Source organism: Brachyhypopomus gauderio, unplaced genomic scaffold, assembly GCF_052324685.1.
Source record: "Brachyhypopomus gauderio isolate BG-103 unplaced genomic scaffold, BGAUD_0.2 sc819, whole genome shotgun sequence".
NCBI lineage: Eukaryota > Metazoa > Chordata > Actinopteri > Gymnotiformes > Hypopomidae > Brachyhypopomus > Brachyhypopomus gauderio.
Window position 1 is genome coordinate 4,883 of NW_027507639.1, and position 18,977 is coordinate 23,859.

An 18,977-nucleotide genomic window follows, 5' to 3' on the forward strand; every position below is an offset into this window, starting at 1 on the left:
TTGTGTGTGTTTGTGTGTGTGGTGTGTGTGTGTGCGCGTTGAGCTGTGTGCTGGGCTGTCTCAGGCTTTTCAGAGGAAGGTGAGAGGGGGATGTTGTCTGGCCAGATTATCCAGCAGCCTAAGCCATGTGCCAGACTTTATGGTGTGTGTGTGAGTGTTTGTGTGTGTGTGTAAGAGGGCTTGGCCTCTTCTGATGATGCGTTCAAAACAGGTTTCTGAAAGGCCCGCCCCACTCTATTCACCACCCCCTCCCCATCATTTCCACCACCACCTCTACCACCACCTCATGACATGTTCTCATATGCACACACACACACACACACACACACACACACACACACACACACACACAAATACACACACACACACACACACACACACACACACATACACACACAAACACACACACACACACAAACACACACACACACAGTGCATGTCCTTTATCGCTGAGGGCTTTGAGCTGCTTGGCAGTGGTGCCATGTGACCGTATTGTTAAGCTGCATCCGGCTGGCGTAGAATAAAACCTTCAGTGACGGAGATGTGACCCTGCTGTGAATGACCTGACCTGTCAGACTCGCCTCCTGCCTCCTCCCAGACAGAATGAGATGGAGAGAGGTAGAACGAGAACGAGAGAGAGAATGAAAGAGAGAAAAAGAGAGAGACCAAACAAAGAAAAAGAAACAAGCAGCTCAATGGAGTCTAGCCCATTATATGTTTCTCCCTAGTGTGTGTGTGAATAATCATCTTATGACTCACGTGCTTAGTCCCAAAACGGTCATGTGTGTGTGTGTGTGTGTGTGTGTGTGTGTGTGTGTGTGTGTGTGTGTACACAATTGCACTCATACAATATGCATACATCTGCTTGTCCATTGGCTTTTCTGTAATTTGTTCCCTTTCCTTTTGGGTGCCTACATGAAGACGGCCATGTAATGTGGTCATGTGACCTTGCAGCTGCTATTGCGACACCTATCAATCCACAGCAGAGGACGGCAGCGTGTCGTACGGCCACCCCGCATGAACCCTGCGCTTATGGAAACTGAGCCGAACCCCTTCTCGTACACTTTCTCCGTGCGAGGCTCAGATTACGGAAGATATAGCAGCCGCCATTCTTCTAGTCGGTCGATGTCGGTTATTCCGAGCAGGAAACCGGCCAGCTATCTGCAGAACGGGCTCCCTCGCCAGCGTGACAAGGTGGCGTAATCGCCCCACCAGCGTGCTCTCAGACGCAGCCAAACTTGGATTGCTTTGATGCCCGATGTGCTGGTTTTTCCTGGAGCTGGGCCTATCTCTGTACGGCAGGGCAGGAACAGGGCTTATCTATGTGAGAGTGGAGCATGTCTGGAGATGTGCTTCATGTTTTGGTGGGAAGGAGTTTAAGAATTGCGTGCGTTTGTGCATATATACAGTATGTGTGTGTGAGTCTGTGTATGCAAGAGAGTGTGTGTGTGAGAGTGTGAGAAAGTGATCCAAAGTCATGGAGAGAGGCCCCTTGCAATAAGGTGATAGCTCGACTTGTGTGGACGGAAAGAGGAAGCGGTTCTTGCTTCAAAGAAGCAGATGGCGCAACACGAGCCTGGCATGATAAGTCCAGCGTGACTGTGCATGGATTGCGCCGGTCGGTTGGCATGGGCTGGCATGGCATGCCACACTGGCACTGGGGGAGGGTCTAGAGGAGAGAGCATGCTGCAACCGAATTGTTGTCAGGCAGTGGTGGTGTCAAATTACCTCGACAACACACAAAAGATCTGAGTTTTAATGGGCTATTGTGCAGTTCTGAGACCTGCCTCTTCCATCTAAAGTGCAAGCGGTCAAATGTAAAACACTGACATTTTTCACTCACTAGATGGTTTAAAAAGAGTAAAAATCTCACTCACGCCTACATATCTCATTCAATCACTCCAGTCAAACAGATCTTGTTGTAGAACTGTGGTGGAATTCCATTTCATTATGATGTCATCACCTAAATTGAATTAGACCACACCCTAAAGTTCTGAGGCAAAACCACACCATTCAAGCTATGACAGCGTCACTGGGAGGCCCGTGGTATTCATCTCGGTGTCTGGCTGCATGTATGTGTAAACATGTGGGTTAGTGCAGGTGTTTGGGTAACTCTCCAGATCTTAGCCACTTCCCTCACACAATGACTGTGTTGTTCTCTGCTCTGCCCGCTTCAGGCGGTGTTTCTAAACAGGCTGGACCAGTGTGGTGGGTGTGTTTCTACCTCAGCTCCCTGCCTCTGGGGTGAGGAAGCAAAAGTCTTGCGCAGTTCATATATAGCCACCGAGGTTGTTTTCAACTGTCATATGGAGGAAAGCTGTATAATTATCCTTTCTCTCACTTTCGCCATCTCGTGTTCTCTCACGCATAAGTGTGCACAAGCTCGCGCGCACAAACGCACACACACACAGAATGCAAAACGTCACACATACTTACACACATCCATAACACTCTTTGTCTCAGCTCACACCCTCCCACACAAATCCATATATTCTTACTAATACATTCTACATCACCTCACGTATTCTCTCACGGATAAACACAGATGCATTCACCCCTTCTCTCTCTCTCTCTCTCTCTCTCTCTCTCTCTCTCTCTTTCTCACCAGTGCCCTTGCAGCAATCTGTATGCTGGGGATGCTAATGGAGCGTGTTATGGTGATGATGAAGGGAGACACACAGAGAGAGAGAGAGAGAGACAAAAAGAACGAGAGCTGTAACCTGCAGCACGCCACGCTGACGTTTTAGCGGACGTGTCCCAGCCCTCCGTCTTAATCCTCAGTGCAGTGGCGTGGATCCAGAACAGAAACCCGCCTCAAGCTCGCCGTGTGGACCCCACATGCTCCAGATGGATCATGGGAGAATGAGGGCCCCTAAATATAGCTGGTTGCTATAGAAACCCAGGTGCATGGGCCACCTCCCGTAGCTCCGTGGTGGGGGCGATGTGGGGCGTCTGGGATGCAGGTGAGGCGGAACTCCATCCGGAGAGCAACACCCAGCCGTTCTTCCTTACATCCTGCCCGCATAGCAGTGACCAACATTTCCATGACAACCAGAAAGAATCCGGCACGGTGGGTGTCCCACCTTCTGTGGATGCCACCATGGTAACGGTTTTTCACGAGGCCGGACTTTGTTTTTTAACTTGGAAGTGCAACCTGAGCTGTAACCAGCCGTACCCAACAAGAAACCCCACGTGCAACGTTTTATACCACTGCACAGAGCCGTGTAATCTATTAGTTTGCTGTAGACTCACCCAACATGCCCTTGTAATCTATCTCATTATTATTTGTGATTTCACTTTGTGTGTAAAATAATTTAGGATCATTTGAGCTGCTCCAGGAACAGTCAAGAGGGCTCATGCCTGCTGTCCTGGTTCATTGGACAGAGACTGCAGGACTAACAAATGTTTATCATATTAAATGTTGTGGTCAAGTTCAAAGTGAACAGAAATACAGTCCATAAATATTGTGGTTCATGCTTGAATATGGCGGTTGTAATGAGCCGTGAAATGATTTTCCTTAATTTAATGGAGCCAAACTGGCTTTTATTTACGCATGGGTGAGATGTTCACTGGCTGTCGTAGTCCATGGGGGAGACGCAGAGGACGACATTGGGAAGCTCTGTTTTATTGGATTGTGCTGTAGTCTTCGGCTGTAGTCGGGTTGCCATGAACCACGGAATCCACAAATTTAAAAAAGAAAAATAAACACATAAATAAACTAGTGACTCACACTATGTATAAACTTAGTGTTTACGTTATGACTGTCTACCTTAACCGCGCTGTTTTGCAGCTTTCACAGGTCTTGTGATACCCTATTGGTCATGTCTGTCGCTAGCTGTCGTCATTTCTGCAACAACTGAAACTGACGGTAAAACCTTCCGTTGTTGCAGCAGGCCATTTTGCCAAGCAGGTGGTCACGCTGTACTGTACGCGTCCTACTCAAGCAGACGGTTTCAGCGACGCGGAACAGAAAGCGATATGGCGGAAGTGAAAGTATTTAAGCGGGGATTTCGCGCGGCCGTTATGAGGGAGTTTTTTCTAAGGTTAATGAGAGTGTAGCATAACCCACATGCCTTTCAGACATACGTCAGTTCCCGCTTATACGACACGGTGACAACTTCTTAAAGAGTAGTAATATGGTGAAAGTCAGGCTGCATCCAGATAATCACGTTTACATGTTATGAGTATGTATAGTTGGCTTGGGCACATTTTAGACATGAGCCATAACCTTTTTGACATTTGATATTGGCTGAAGGGTTTATTATTTTTGACTTAACCTACTGTTCAGTATAAATTTAGATACAGCTGATTTTTGTTTACAATTTCTCTTCCCATGTTGGTTAAACACATACCAAGTAATATAATAGGTTTGTTTGTATTTATGTTCTGTTACCACAGCACAGGTCACCACAGCCAAGAACTTATTTCGAGCTGTGTCTGTTCATGAAGCACACAGCTCATGCTGTTGTGAAGGAATATTTATTTTCATGATATTTTCATTGTTCATTAGGCAATGAGGCTTTCTGCTTTACGGTGGCGAAGCGTAGATGAACAGTGCTACAACAGCCTGGAGAGGCAGAAAACCACTCAGATATGTATGAGCACAGCAGAAGAGACAATATTATGCGACCACTGAGATGATTAATATGCATCCGCACAGGTGGTGTGTTCTAATTTATGCTGATGAATTCTGAGCCAGACTACATGATCTCTAATCAGTTTCTCATTGAGCAAACGGTCACACCATTTTATATATATATATATATATAATATATATATAATATATATATATATATATATATATAGGCCTAGGCTATATATTGATTTCTAGCTCATTTTAGCATAGAGAAAAATATCAAGCTCATGGAGTTACGCATAACATTAGCACATTATATATTTATTGAAGATACGCTGCGTAATGTTGGATTTCTTTTTAGTGTATTGCATCAGTATATCTACAGCCAAGGCATCCATTGTTGCTTAACAGGCTGAAATGTATCTGGAAACTGGATCTGGAGTGGCCCTGACCTATGAAGAATGAAAGGGAGGCTCTGGCAACCCTATCCTCCACATGTGGCTGTGGCTCCAAGGTGGTGCATAGGAGGACCACGGTGTCTCACCGCTTGCCAGGAGGGTCAGGGTAACCCAAAGCCCTCCAGAGGGGCTACGTTTCAGCCACCTAGCTCCATCTCCCCCCAGACCTCCCATCAGCCGTCACCCTACAGCCACGAGGGGACAATCAGGAAAAGACTGAGGAAAACGTTCCTGAATAGAGCCCACGAGCCCAGGGGACAGAATCCAAACAGGCTCTCTGATGTTTTGGCAACCCTGCTCTAAATGACAGGTGCTGTTTAGGGAGATGTTTTCTGGAAACACAAGTAGGACACTGCTTAGTCATAAAGTTCAGCAGTGTGTGAATATTTCATGTCTCCCATGAGTAGTCTCATTATAAGAGCTACAGAAAGAGTGACAGGAGGGGTTAGCGTGTATTTGGCAACGTCATAACTCCGTTCGGAATTCCGCTGTGACCAGTTTCCCTGGTTACAAAGGGATAAGCTGTTTCCTCTCTCAAGTCAGACATGGTGATCTGTTTCATCAAGAACGGACAGAGCCCAAGCCTAGACAGGAAACACAAATAAATGACTTCATACTTACTACCCTTAATCTGAATTTGCACAGGAATACAGGGCCTTTAATGAAATATTAAGTGGTATATTCATAATAATAATAATAATAACTTATAAGTGCTTTTCATGCACTAAAATAGAAGTGAAAAAAGAATAATGGTCACAGGAAGCATACAAAATTTGCATAAATACATCTATACTTCTGCTAGTGAGTCCTGCATTATTTTTTTATATTTACGAAATAGAATTGATGCATAATCTGTCCAAAGGAATGCATACAGTCCCTGAGACTAGCACTTAAACCTGACCAAAAATCCTCACCTCCATTTCCAGCTCTGAACATGTTTGCACTGTCAACCTACAATTAGCCCTCCTATTTTGGGAAACGGAGAGTGTTACAGCTATCAGTCCGCCATTTCCTTCTAGTGCATCGAGTAACTAAATAGGCATGACGAAGTGAGATTTAATACTGCCTTCTTCCGGGAGTCGTCCTGCATTCCATTCACGTTCCTCCATTCACTTCTACCAGACATCCTGGCAGTGTCCAACATGGCAGGAACTGAGACAACTTTAACTTCGACCACAGTGAGGTATAAATAAAAGAGAATGTGCATAGATGTCTGTACTGTTTAGAAAATGGTCTCCATGAACGATGGAGCAGTCAGCACCAGCAGGCAGAGGAAGGTGCAGCCAATCACTGTGCTTTCTAAATGAAGCAGGACTAACTCACGTCTGATGACCAAACTCTCAGAAGCAAGCCGAGATCCCCAAAGCATGACCTCACCTCCATTACCCAGAGTTCTCCGTTCACGCCGGACGGGATGATTGGATTTGTGGCCGAGGCCGCCCCAGTGCTGGGTTGGGCCGGCTCGCCAGTAGACGGTTAGGCTCGGGAGGTGACTCACTGAGTGCACGGAGCAGGCCTGCGTCTGGGCAAAGTCCGCCCCGGAGAAACCCGATCCGTCACCGACGGGGGCAGGAAACCCTGATGCCGTTCGGGCTAAGCGGATGATGTCAGCGCTCCATTAACCACAGCAGCATCTGTGCCGCCCAGAGAGCTCGCCAAGAGGGAGACGGCGTTCCAGGCTGCTGTCTGCCCCGCTGGTCTCCCTCTCAGAGGCCCCAGCTAATAATGGCCAAGACATAACTGAGCTTTGGGTTCTTTGTGTAGCATATTTTACACGCGATCCGAGTACAGCGGGCCCTTCCGTGATACACTTCACCACGTGGTAACGCGGCCTTAGGACGAGTCGGACTTCCTGAGTATATATAGGTCTGTGCTGAGTGCGAGTCGAGTTGTGTTACAGCGAAGACATGACAAAAGGCTTGCGTCATGCGATAGGCGAATATAAATATAGCACTAAAATATTCGCTGTCTGTTCTCCGTGTGCATGAGTCACAGGTCACAGCTCATCCACCTGCCTCCACCTCCTGAGGAGGTGACGCAGCCTTCCGCACAGCAGGTGGCTGCAGGAAGAGCTGTAGCCTCGCTCGATAACCACTGTCCTTGACAGAAGCACGCTGTTTGCTCTTCTCAGAAAAGTGGAAAAAAAAAAAAACCGACGTAGCCGGTGAAAGGGGAGCAGGCAAGAAGTTGAATCTCTTAATGCTTTTTAATGAACGTCTATACATTTAAATACCTCCCGCTCACTGTATTATTTATCTCTTCTGATCTACATGTTCTATCACTGTAGCAGTGACGTCTGCTCTCGCCTGGGCCTGGACAATCACAGTAGGTGCTGCTCTTCCATTACCGACTGCTGGACCAACTTTAGAGATGCAAATGTACAGACTACCATGATCGATGGACGCCAATATGCAACAGTTTAATGTATAGGGGTCACAAAATATAGTCAAATGTATGCACTAATAATTCACACTTGCATATTTACTGTGTATTAATACGTAAATAACTGACTTAATATTATGAAGCTGGAAATACTCAAACACTGTGTAGGACAGACTGCACAAGGAGTGATTAGATTAGAGATTTGAGGAAGTGCTGGAACGTGCAGTCCAGAGGCCGTGGTCAGCAGCCAAGCACGGAGCACAACTTCCATGAATTCGTTCCTATGCTTCCCAGAACTGTTGCTGTTGTTGTGGTCTGCTGCTGCAGGCCGCGGCCCCGCTAAACCAGCGCGTCCCCGAGTTCTGCCGCAAAACAATCGGACAAAATTAGCTCTAGCTGCGTGAAATACGCGTGTTGCTAAGGCGGTAATGAGTGCACGGCGATTAACTCCAATGAGTCATTCTCTACCATCTGGAAACAGCAGTAGTTCCTAGGAGGCCAAAGTACATCGGTGGATGTTACAGCTGGCTGACAAATTCCAGTTGTTTCCCTCCGTTAGTGGGTATAATCATAGCCAACCACGTAAAACTTCCCCTTAGACTTGATGCCAAGCCGTGGAAGAGGGCAAGTGGCGGCAGAGTGTGTGATATATCTGTAAAACAGAATTAAAGAGCTGAGTCCTTTGGCAGGTCTGAGCAGGGTGAGGAGTAGCTCTCCGGTACCTCTGTGTCCTCTGTCTGTCGGGCTGTTCATCAACGGCAACGAGGCCATATATCTCAATGACACGGCACCCAGCAGGAGGGGCCCTAAAACAGGCCAAAGCGTCCTGATTTAAATAAGGGCGAGCGGAGGAGTGCTTTTCTGAGCCCTCCTTCCTTCAGACGTTTCTCTGATGTATTTATGGCCTGCCAAGTATGCCCACTGCTTTTGGAAAAGCGCTGGCACAAATCAAATGACCTTAGGCGTCTCCCGAGCCTGATGCAGCGTGCAGCACGTGCTTGATATGAAGACCAGGATCACCTTACCTACCCCGCAATACTTATTCACAAGACATTTGCGTCACTTGCAACTTGATTACAGTCCAGGATGCATGCTGACTTAACAATATAAACAAATAACATATATTGTTATGGATATCTGATGAGGTCTCCAATAAGTTGCTTACACACTGTGTTTAACTAAGGAACAGGACTTGATAGTTGTGAGACCCAAACAGACTGTTTAATGACCCAAGATAAAGACAAAAAAATAAGAAGTTGATCTAACAATATAATTTCTACAGGGTCATTATTAGCGAGCATGCTAACGGTGCATGGAAAATGCCTGATCGGAATCGGACCCTAGTATCCCCAGCTGTAACGCACTGCTGTTCTCTGCAGAGGGATTTGTTGACTTAACTGGGTCGCCCTTTGACCTTTGTGTTTGCTGGGACCTCTGGAATTTCGCGTCACAAGGAAAACACAAACAACAGCTGTAGCTTGTTTCCCCAACTCAGGAAAAGGTCGCGTTTACAGTGGCTCGCATCCAAAGGTTGTTCGCCTGGACGGATTTCAAAGAACCTTATCACTCCATCCTTTCTCAGCATCCTAAATATAGTCACGCTATCGAGGTTGCCCATCATGCGGCTGTATTTCTGTGAAGAGACGAACATTTTCAGATTGACGTCTGGGTAACAAAGGTCCAAAGTCTGTATTTTTTTATATACATTAAATGGCCGCGGTTCTTATCTTTTTACGATATGTGTGATATTTGCGTCTGACCAAAAGAAGCCGAGCTCCAAGAGGAAGCACGTAGGCCGTTTAGTACTAGGAGGAGCGCTTGGCTTCACCTTGCGGCGTTGTTGTAAATGTGATCCCTGCAGGGCTGATTGAAAGGTTAATGAGCGGAGTGGACCAGACGCGCTGATCTTCACCGCTGACAGTGACTAACGCCGCCGCTGCGCTTCCAGGAAGCGCCCGTCTCCTTCTCGGGATCGATCCACCTCCTACTATTCGCCGGCTCCTGTTTTTAGAGCTGATGGAAGAGCTACCGGCGTGTTACTGTGTTACTGCAATCACATGGTTGCTGTTTACGAGTGACCACACCTTGGTCGTTATTTACAGGAAATGGAAGAGTTTCGTTGAGGGCTCTTCATGTTTCATCGCGCTCTTCAAACACGAGCGAGCGTGCGGGGTTCACTAGCAATCACGGTTTACAAGCAATGAAAGTGGAAACTTGTGAGGAGCGTAAATGTGACATATCAGTATGACGGCTGCAGTCATTCTCTCCGTCTGTACTTCTAGCCATGAATTTGAGACAGATCGTGTACGGCCTAATGAGATTATTAATTATAATTTAAAAGCGCACTGTCTATGTCAGCATCAACACAGAAAGCATTGCGCCCGTTAGCTGAGTGGGGTCTATGTCACTAATGGCACAGACATGATGAGTGTGCGGCTATCCTGCAGGTTGTAACTCCAGGACTCCAGCAGTACGTCCTTCCCCTGCTGGCGTTAGAGGCTTCATTGGAAGTGACTCCCGCTGAGACAAAGTGAGAGGTGGGTGAGACCCTCCACCCGTCTAGTGCTCATTAAACCTCCTCCTGTACGTAACTGAGGACCCCATGCAGGCGGGCAGACAGACGCATTCGGCCATGGCGGTTCTCTCGGCTTCCGTTATCCGTAAATCCGTTATCTCGGGTCCAGCTCCTCCCCTGCCTGTAATGATCGGAGCCATCAGATGACGTGCAAGATCATAGCGCCTAGACGCCGACTCTTCTGCTCATCACGGACCCCGTAAAATAAATGATATGTGTCTGACTCTGGCTGACATGTTTGGTATTGTGGGTTGTGCTTTGTGCTTTAAAAAAAAGTTGTTTTTCTTTCAGATTTATGTACAACAGCGTTCAGTTGCACCAGCTATTTAAGTTCTTCCTTATGGCCATGTGTTGACTGCTGTAGTGCAAATCACAGTCGACTTCAAAGAGCACAGTACCACCCACAGTGTTTATTCCCCTGTGCAGTGCAATAGATCATGGAACAAATGGCAAAAAGTGACAGTCATGTTAGTGTAACAACATGTTTGTGTTTGTAATCTAAAGGAGAGGAACATGGATCGGAGATGCATGTCTGTGTTTGACACAACAGGGACAGCAGGATTGATTATCTCTGTAGACGCTCTGTCGAGAAGAAAAAAAAAACAGCAACCCTAGGATGTGTTTTCTTCATCCTTTCGAACAAAGAGACCCACATTCTCACCATAGTGCCCCTTGCCTGGCGACGCCCTTGAGGAAAGCCTCTCGGACCAGACTGGCTTTTGATTGGGTGTGATCCTGTGGCCGTAACCATGGCGACTGCCCACAGAGCACCTGGAGGAGTGACGCAGGCGTCGTCATGGCTGCTGAAGGATGAGGATGATAACGGGGAGAAGGTCGAGAGCTGGGGGAGACACACACACACACACACACACACACACACACACACACAAAATGTACACCAAATTAGATAACCATGGGAATGCCATCCAGACTCCCATAACACACTCTCTCTCTCTCAAACTCTTTCACTCTCTCTCTCTGGAGCTCAGTGACTTTGAAAACTCCCTGCAGCCAATCCGAGAGCAGAGGGTGCAGCTCCAGTGTCAGACCACGCCTACGAGCAGAGGTGGGACTCGGCTCAACTTCTCTGGGGTTTTGTGGCCCATATATATCAATCCTGTCTGATCCAGGGTCACATGATTGCAACCACATAATTCCAGCGTTGATTTACTAAGGAGATATGATCATATAACCTCAGAAGCCCGATAGTGACTAACTCATTGGATTTTTTTGTAAACAAAACTTTCACGACATCTATCTCCTTCTCCGACATAAATTGTCTGTATTCTGTATTGTCTGTATTTATCAGACAATTATTGACAGCCCTTTCTTTGGTTGATTTACAACAAATATCACCATGAAAATATAGGTAAATTCTTGAAATACAAGCATATGTATCTGACATTTCCTGAAGTGTGTCCCCTGTACTTTCCTCAGTGTAATCAGCTTTGCCGTTGATCATAATTCAGACCTCCAGCAGGTGAATATGTGCTTTGTCACCATGGTGTCTCAAGCCAGCCTGACAGACCAAAGAGAGTGCCGCTCTGTCACCATGGCAACCATCTCGGCGAAAAGTACCAAGAGATCATTAGCTGATGCCAGTGAGAGATTAAATCTTCAATTATGCTTCAGTGAGCTTATCTTAACCAAACAACTCCATGTCCTCGCTAGGTTTATGTCATTATGACCATGTATTTGAACAGAGTTTGGTCATCTAAATGATCCTGGCACAGTTTAACTTGCGTTTGTCATGTGGCGATGTTGCGATGTCTTCCGGGGTTGGTAGAAGAGGCATTAGAAGAGAGAGAGAGAAAGAGAGATAGAGAGAAAAAGAGGGAGTCATAAAGAGTTGTTACTTATTGCACTGTTCAAATGAGCCGTCTGTGCCATAGTGCTTTAACCTCTACCTCACATCTCCAGACGTGTGTGTGTGTGTGTGTGCCCATGATGGCTCTTGCTCATTGGTCTGTGAAGTACAACGTGGAGGGGTATTTTCTGAAAGCCTTTAGCCCAGTTGGTTTAAAACAGTGTGTGTGTGTGTGTGTGTGTGTGTGTGTGTGTGTGTTCACAAAGGCATAGATATAACACGGTCACAGTCTCCCAAATGTGAGCACAATGTAAACCACATTCATTTGGTGTATTTAATATGATTAAGTGGTGTGATATGAGCACACAGTACATTTATATGTGTGTGTGTGTGTGTGTGTGTGTGTGTGTGTGTGTGTGTGTGTGTGTGTGTGTGTGTGATATTCAATGTTCATATATTCTTTGTTTGATATAGATTTCTTAGAGCTTTTATTCATTATTGAATACCTCAGTCCTCTCCTACACACACACATACTCGCCCACACATACACACCAATCCTAATCTCTGTATTTATCTCACCGCAGGACTTATGGCCTCCTTCTAATAAAACATTTACTATGGAAAGAGACACATGTGCGTAAGCATACACAAGCACCCACACAGAGGACGCGCTAATCACACAGAGCCCATTATGTCATACACAAATAGCCTTGTCATGTGACCTGGAGTCATGTGACAGGTGTGTGGTGGAGAGGTATCCTGGAAGGCAGGAAAAGTTCAGGTACCTGCCTCAGGTTTCACCGGTCAATTATTAAGTGTGGGAACGAGAGGTTCACCTATCACAGGGGTGTGGGGCTGCATGAATGCATTCAAATTCACTGTGGTACAAACAGGATACTGGTTTCATTGTGTGTGTGTGTGTGTGTGTGTGTGTGTGTGTGTGTGTGTGTGTGTGTGTGTGTCTGCATATATAAGAAAGAGTGATATATAGTGTTTGGTCCCACCATAATGCAACAAGGATACTATTTACATATGTGTATACAGGCATGTGGGTGTCCTTGTGCATATGTCATATTTACCCATACACACAAGCAGCCGAATAACATAGTGGAGCTGAGGGGAGAAGGGGTGGAGCTGGGGGAGAAGGGGTGGAGCTGGGGGAGAAGGGGTGGAGCTGGGGGGAGATGGAGTGGAGCTGAGGGAGAAAGGGTGGAGCTGGGGGAGAAGGGGTGGAGCTGGGGGGAGATGGGTGGAGCTGGGGGGAGATGGGGTGGAGCTGGGGGGAGATGGGGTGGAGCTGGGGGAGAAGGGGTGGAGCTGGGGGGAGATGGGGTGGAGCTGAGGGAGAAGGGGTGGAGCTGGGGGGAGATGGGGTGGAGCTAGGGGGAGATGGGTGGAGCTGGGGGGAGATGGGGTGGAGCTGGGGGGGTGAAGGGGTGGAGTTGGGGGGAGATGGGGTGGAGCTGGGGGAGATGGGGTGGAGCTGGGGAGAAGGGGTGGAGCTGGGGGAAGATGGGGTGGAGCTGGGGGAGAAGGGGTGGAGCTGGGGGGAGATGGGGTGGAGCTGGGGGAGAAGGGGTGGAGCTGGGAAATTTGGCATCATGGTTCTCACGCAGAAGTACCTGCAGAAACACGTCTATAGCATTCTGCAGTCCCAACATCCACGTCTAGTGGGGGGTTAATCAATCTTCTCCCAATTTCACCATCACGATTCCAAACCCTTACTTATGACCTTCTAAAACAAGACAGATTCCAGCCCAGGAGGATGAGGGCTGACGTGTGATTCCTCCAAGGCACATGAAGCCAGCCACTTCATCAAGTTCTGAAGCATTTATAGAACTTACGTGGTACACATAAATACATAATCTAACTTAATAATAGTGTGCAGGCTCTTGTAGGAGCCGAAGACTTGTTCCAGGTGTCCGAGTGCCTGATCTGGGTTGTTCTTGCTTTTGCACACTAAGCTAAAGGTCACTGAGGTAAACCTCAGTTGCATCATAGGGAAACTAGCCAGGAAAATACTGGAATCTCCCTAAACAACCCCTTAACCCCTACATACACACAAGGGCACACACAAACCCATTTGCAATCCAAACATGCGTACACAGACATACACAGACATACGCACAAACACAGAGACACATACACACCTCCCCTGACCTCTACTTAACAGAATGACACGGTGGGCCGTGAGGGGAGGGGGGAAGCTGAGGGGTGTTACTCAATGCCTGATTATTGTTTACATAAACACGCCAGCAGGGAGGGAGGTTATGATGGCTGTAAACAGCAGTAAGCAGACAGCACATGGTACTGGGCTTTCTGCTGTGGCGGGGTCATCGGGTACACCGGGACCTTGAGGGATCGTTTGTGTTGTGTATGTGTTGTGTATGTGTGGTGTAAGTTGAATATGGTGGTCACGTGTAATGAAAAAGATATGGAACTGTGGTTTCCGGTGAGCTTTCAGTGACCTTTCTGTCAAAGCGTGATGTTTGAGTGATAAGTCCTCAAGCAGTGAAGAACAGAATTCAGCCTGGTGCGGAGCACTGCTGGGGGTGTGGGCCAGTGTGTAGATTCAGCTTCTGTTCCTTCTCACCTCAGTCCAGCACATTCCACCCTGAAGAGAAAGTGTCTCTCCCAGTGGCCTCTACGTGTTAGTGTCAGCTAGCATTAATCCAGGCTGTGGAATTCCCCTTCTTCAGCAGACCACACACGCACACACACACTTCCATCACATCAAAACCCATTCCCCTGTTCCACCCTTCCTGAAGGCTTGAAGTAGCGGCTTCCAGAGCAGTCATGCGCTTAGCATGTAAACAACCAGCTCTTATCCCACCTCAGTGACTTCCGAGACTATCTGAAGAAATCCAGTTTTTAGTGTGTGGACATGGTATTTGATTGAGTTTCTATGGAAATAAAAGAGGCCCATTAGCAGGATATTAGTTACAAATAATCCACATCACGCATACTCCTTGAAGCTCTCCAACTTAAGGCATGAGGGTTTTTTGTAAGATACGGTATGATACTCACTTCATAAAGTTAGGGGTAAATCATGGTGATTCAAAATAGAAAAAAAGTTGCAGCAGTGGCTTTTGCTGTTTCATTTTTTATTTCATTTTTTATTATTGTTTACAGTCTGTACCCTATCACAGATCCTCTGAGAGTTTGTTTAGTTTGTACCCTATCACAGATCCTCTGCGTTTGTTAACAGTCTGTGTCCTATCACAGATCCTCTGAGTTTGTTTACAGTCTGTACCCTATCACAGATCCTCTGAGTTTGTTAACAGTCTGTACCCTATCACAGATCCTCTGAGTTTGTTTATAGTCTGTACCCTATCACAGATCCTCTGAGTTTGTTAACAGTCTGTACCCTATCACAGATCCTCTGAGATTGTTAACAGTCTGTACCCTAGCACAGATCCTCTGAGTTTGTTAACAGTCTGTACCCTATCACAGATCCTCTGAGTTTGTTTACAGTCTGTACCCTATCACAGATCCTCTGAGTTTGTTTACAGTTTGTACCCTATCACAGATCCTCTGAGTTTGTTTACAGTCTGTACCCTATCACAGATCCTCTGAGCTCCTCCCCTGTGAGTGTTCAGCTGTACTCATCTCCCACTGTGCTTGTGCAGTTGCCGACCAGTAATTTTCCGAGAGCAACCGACTGGCAGCCAGGAAGCGTAAACTCCCTCACCCGGCCCTCAGCACCGTAACACCACCACGCCTGCCTGGCCCAGACATTACACGTCCTGGGCCAATCAGAGTGCATGTGCTGGGACACGCCTCCCCCCACCGTGGGACCACGTTTAGGAGGTCCTGAGACAGGAGGGACAGCAGTTGAAGGAAGACATGGTTCTCAGACCAAGTACACACTCAGATTGCTATGTTCACGTGTTTCCATTCAGAAAGAAACACATACCATCTGTGTCTGCCCCCCCAGTCGTCTGTCACATGGTTTGCGACCAAAATGTTTTTCGACCACCTTTCAAAAGCTGGCTGTTTTTTTACAAGAAAGCGTAGGAGGTTTCGAAATGTTTAAATAGCACGTCCATTCTTTGATATGTTTTGTGAGGACCTTTCCCATGTGTTGTTGGGTAGTCTTGTAGAAGGGGACAGGATGTAGATTACGGTCGAGTAATCTGGGAAGACGTGCTCGCCCGTTCCAACCACATGCTATGCATTCAGGCATTTTATGTGCCTTCTCTTATTTCCAGGACTTCTCGCTGTTGTTTTTCCTGTGTTGACTAAAGAGGTGCTCCAGATATTCAGAGATTTCCGGCAAAAAGAAAAGGCATCGCCTCCACCCTGGTAATTACTGCATGCTGGTTTGGCAGAAGCCCCACTGGAGGTTATGTGGAATACTTTAGCGGCAGTTGTCATTACGATAATGTAGTGGAATGTAACACACACACATGCACACACACACACACACACACATACACACATATGCTCACTGTATATAAACAATCAATGAAGACAATAGTCAAGAAAAAACATGATTCTGTTCTCAGGATGCAGCATTGTGTGTGTGTGTGTGTGTGTGTGTGTGTGTGTGCAGATTCACAAGCACCATCATGCACATTCTATTCTTGCATTTGCATACATTTACAACAGGTAGAAGTATACATGTAGTGAGTGGAAAGAAAAGAGAGTTAAGAGTGCTCGTGTGTGTGTGTGTGTGTGTGTGTGTGTGTGTGTGTGTGTGTGTGTGTGTGTGTGTGTGTGCGTGCGTGTGTGTGTGTTGGAGGTCGGGGCGTGTCTGGGATGAGAACACCCTGACCCGAGCATACCACTCCAGCCCCTCCCCCTCAGCTCTGGGGTCAAGGCTAGGCCACGCCCACCGCCCACCATCCTGTTTATTTACACAGCCACAGGGTCGCAAATGAGCCCGGCTGATTGATTCAGTTGGCCGGAGTAGGCCGTCAACCAATGGGTAGCTGTCTGAGGCTGGATGAATCCCGACCGGACCTCCACTCCACTTCACCGCGGCTGTCACGCTGCCCCCGGACAGCCATCCATCACGCCCCCGCAGTTCGAAGAGGCGAGGCGTGTAGGGACAGGGGCCGGCCGCTAGCCGCGCTGCGTGTGCTGGGTGCGTGCGATAGACCCGGGGCCAGCCCGTCCTGCTGAGTCATGTGGGTCCGCTGCTAAGAGCAGGGCCGCTCCGTGGCAGGCTGCCGTCTGTGTGCGTTAGGTTCATTCCAGTGTCATTTTCTCTCGCTGCAGGACAAATCACTCTGTTTATAAATGTATGTATCTTATTGTAGCGAGGTACATCAGTGCTAATGGCCCAGCTCTGCTCACACACACACACACACACACACACACACACACACACACACACACACACACACAAAGCTTTCATGTTATTGTTTACTGAGTCTCTGTAGAGACTTCAACAGTCACTTCTTATTTGGGCAGAGACAGGATTCTCTGTGTTTCCTAATCAACAACTTACGTCTGACAGGTTCAACATGGGGCCTGAAATACATGATATGGGACCTGATATTGGGTTTTCAGGCCCACTGGGTGGTCTCCTTGTCAGCAGGGCAAGAGGCCAGAGAAAAGATTTTGGAAAAGTAGTTCGGTGTACATAGGAGAGGCGCCTGTGACCGGCCGTGCTGTGTCATCCTGAGAACGTTTAGACAGATGTGTTCCTGACTTATCTGGAAATATCTTTTGAGTTAGACACAAATACCAGGATGTACATACAGAAGAAATAAGACCAATCATCTGAGCGTAGACTGCAAATTCTTCTCTCTAGAGGAACAGTAGAAGTCAGTGAGTGAAAAATAAAGAGTTTGTTTATCTCTGCCATTCATCCTCTGGGTGGTGATGTGGGTACCATGGTACTCCTCTTATGAGGAGATTCTGCTTAGTAACCCGTTGTCATGGTGGTGGTCCTGCACTCTGATAGGACGAGAGCCTTGGCCTCAGGGGCTCTAGCATTAATTGCACCCTTTTTTTCAGCAGATGAAAAACAGAGCAGGGAAGACGTGTTGCGTAACGGATGCTGTTTCATCTCTCTCTCTCTCTCTCTCTCTTTCTCTCTCTCCTCAGGGGTTGTTCTGCAGTTTTCCATACGATCAAAGCAGTGGGAGAAGTGGATAATTTCATAGCAGGTGGTGAGAAGACAAAATATGGGAAAAAAATAGAACAGGTATAAATAATAAATACAGAGAGAGCAAAAATGGATACGAGTGATGCAAAGAGGAAGAGAAAAAGACAGGAGATGAAAGGATGTGAGTGAGGAGAGGATAGGGGAGGTGGAGAGGGGCGGGTGGAGAGGGGAGGTGGAGAGAGGAAGTGGAGAGGGGAGGTGGAGAGGGTAGCAAGAGCCCTGGAAAACAGACTAGCGGGGGTGTCGGGTCCCACAGGTGCTGACTGCAGGTTGCCATAGCAGCCGTTATAAAAGGCCTGTGTGTCAGCAGTAGGGGTCGACCCCTCTACACTGAAACCAGATGTGCCCCCAGTCACACGGCCTGAATGATGGAGGCGGGCGGCGGGGGTGTGTGGGGAGGTTAAGTTACCCCCACCCTCCCCCTCCACCCGTCCCCCACTTACTGACTGCGTCTGCATCCAGCATCAACAGCATCCTAAGTCAACACTGCGCTCACGGGCGGCATGTGGGCCGCACATGTGGGGGTTCGGGTCGCAGCTCACCGCCGCGTGAGCCTCGTTTCCCGGAGACGACGTTTCGACGGGCTCCGCTCGGATCCGGGGTCATCATCTCTCTTCCTTTGAACCGTCCGTCGAGCGATCAGAGTCTTGCCGCAGGGCACGTCTACGCTCCAGATGCAACAGCCCAACCTCCTTTATTTCTCCTCTTTTTCTCTCATTTCTTTTCAAACTGTTTACATTGCTCTGAAGGAGAGGCGCTCCGCTGTGTTCTTACGCGTTAGGGAGCGTGGCGGCTGGAGGAGGCGCAGAATCCTGCAGATGGAGGGGGAGGTGGAGGGGCAGGCGCGCCCTCCCAGGCCAGGAGACGTTCCGGGGCTTGGCTGTACCTCTCGTGTACTCTCTGGCCCTTCAACGCTTGGAGCATGATAAAGAAGGACAGATCCTGTAACCAGAGTAATGTGAGTATCCGCTGCACTCACTCAGGCTTGCAGGCCAAATGAGAAACAAATGGCTCTTCTCAGACGCTCCTGGCTTGGATCCCGGGCCTTCTGTCCTCCAAAA

At 47.8% G+C, this 18,977-nt stretch overlaps 1 long non-coding RNA gene across 1 annotated transcript; it reads right to left on the minus strand.

Moving 5' to 3' along the window:
- Positions 1-299: 299 nt before the first annotated feature.
- Positions 300-10,827, minus strand: LOC143508163 (uncharacterized). Its single transcript, XR_013129213.1, has 3 exons — positions 9,245-10,827; positions 6,412-9,049; positions 300-5,618 (listed from the first exon to the last, which is right to left on the minus strand). It is a non-coding gene; the product is annotated as an uncharacterized LOC143508163 (long non-coding RNA).
- Between the last annotated feature and the right edge of the window lie 8,150 nt (positions 10,828-18,977).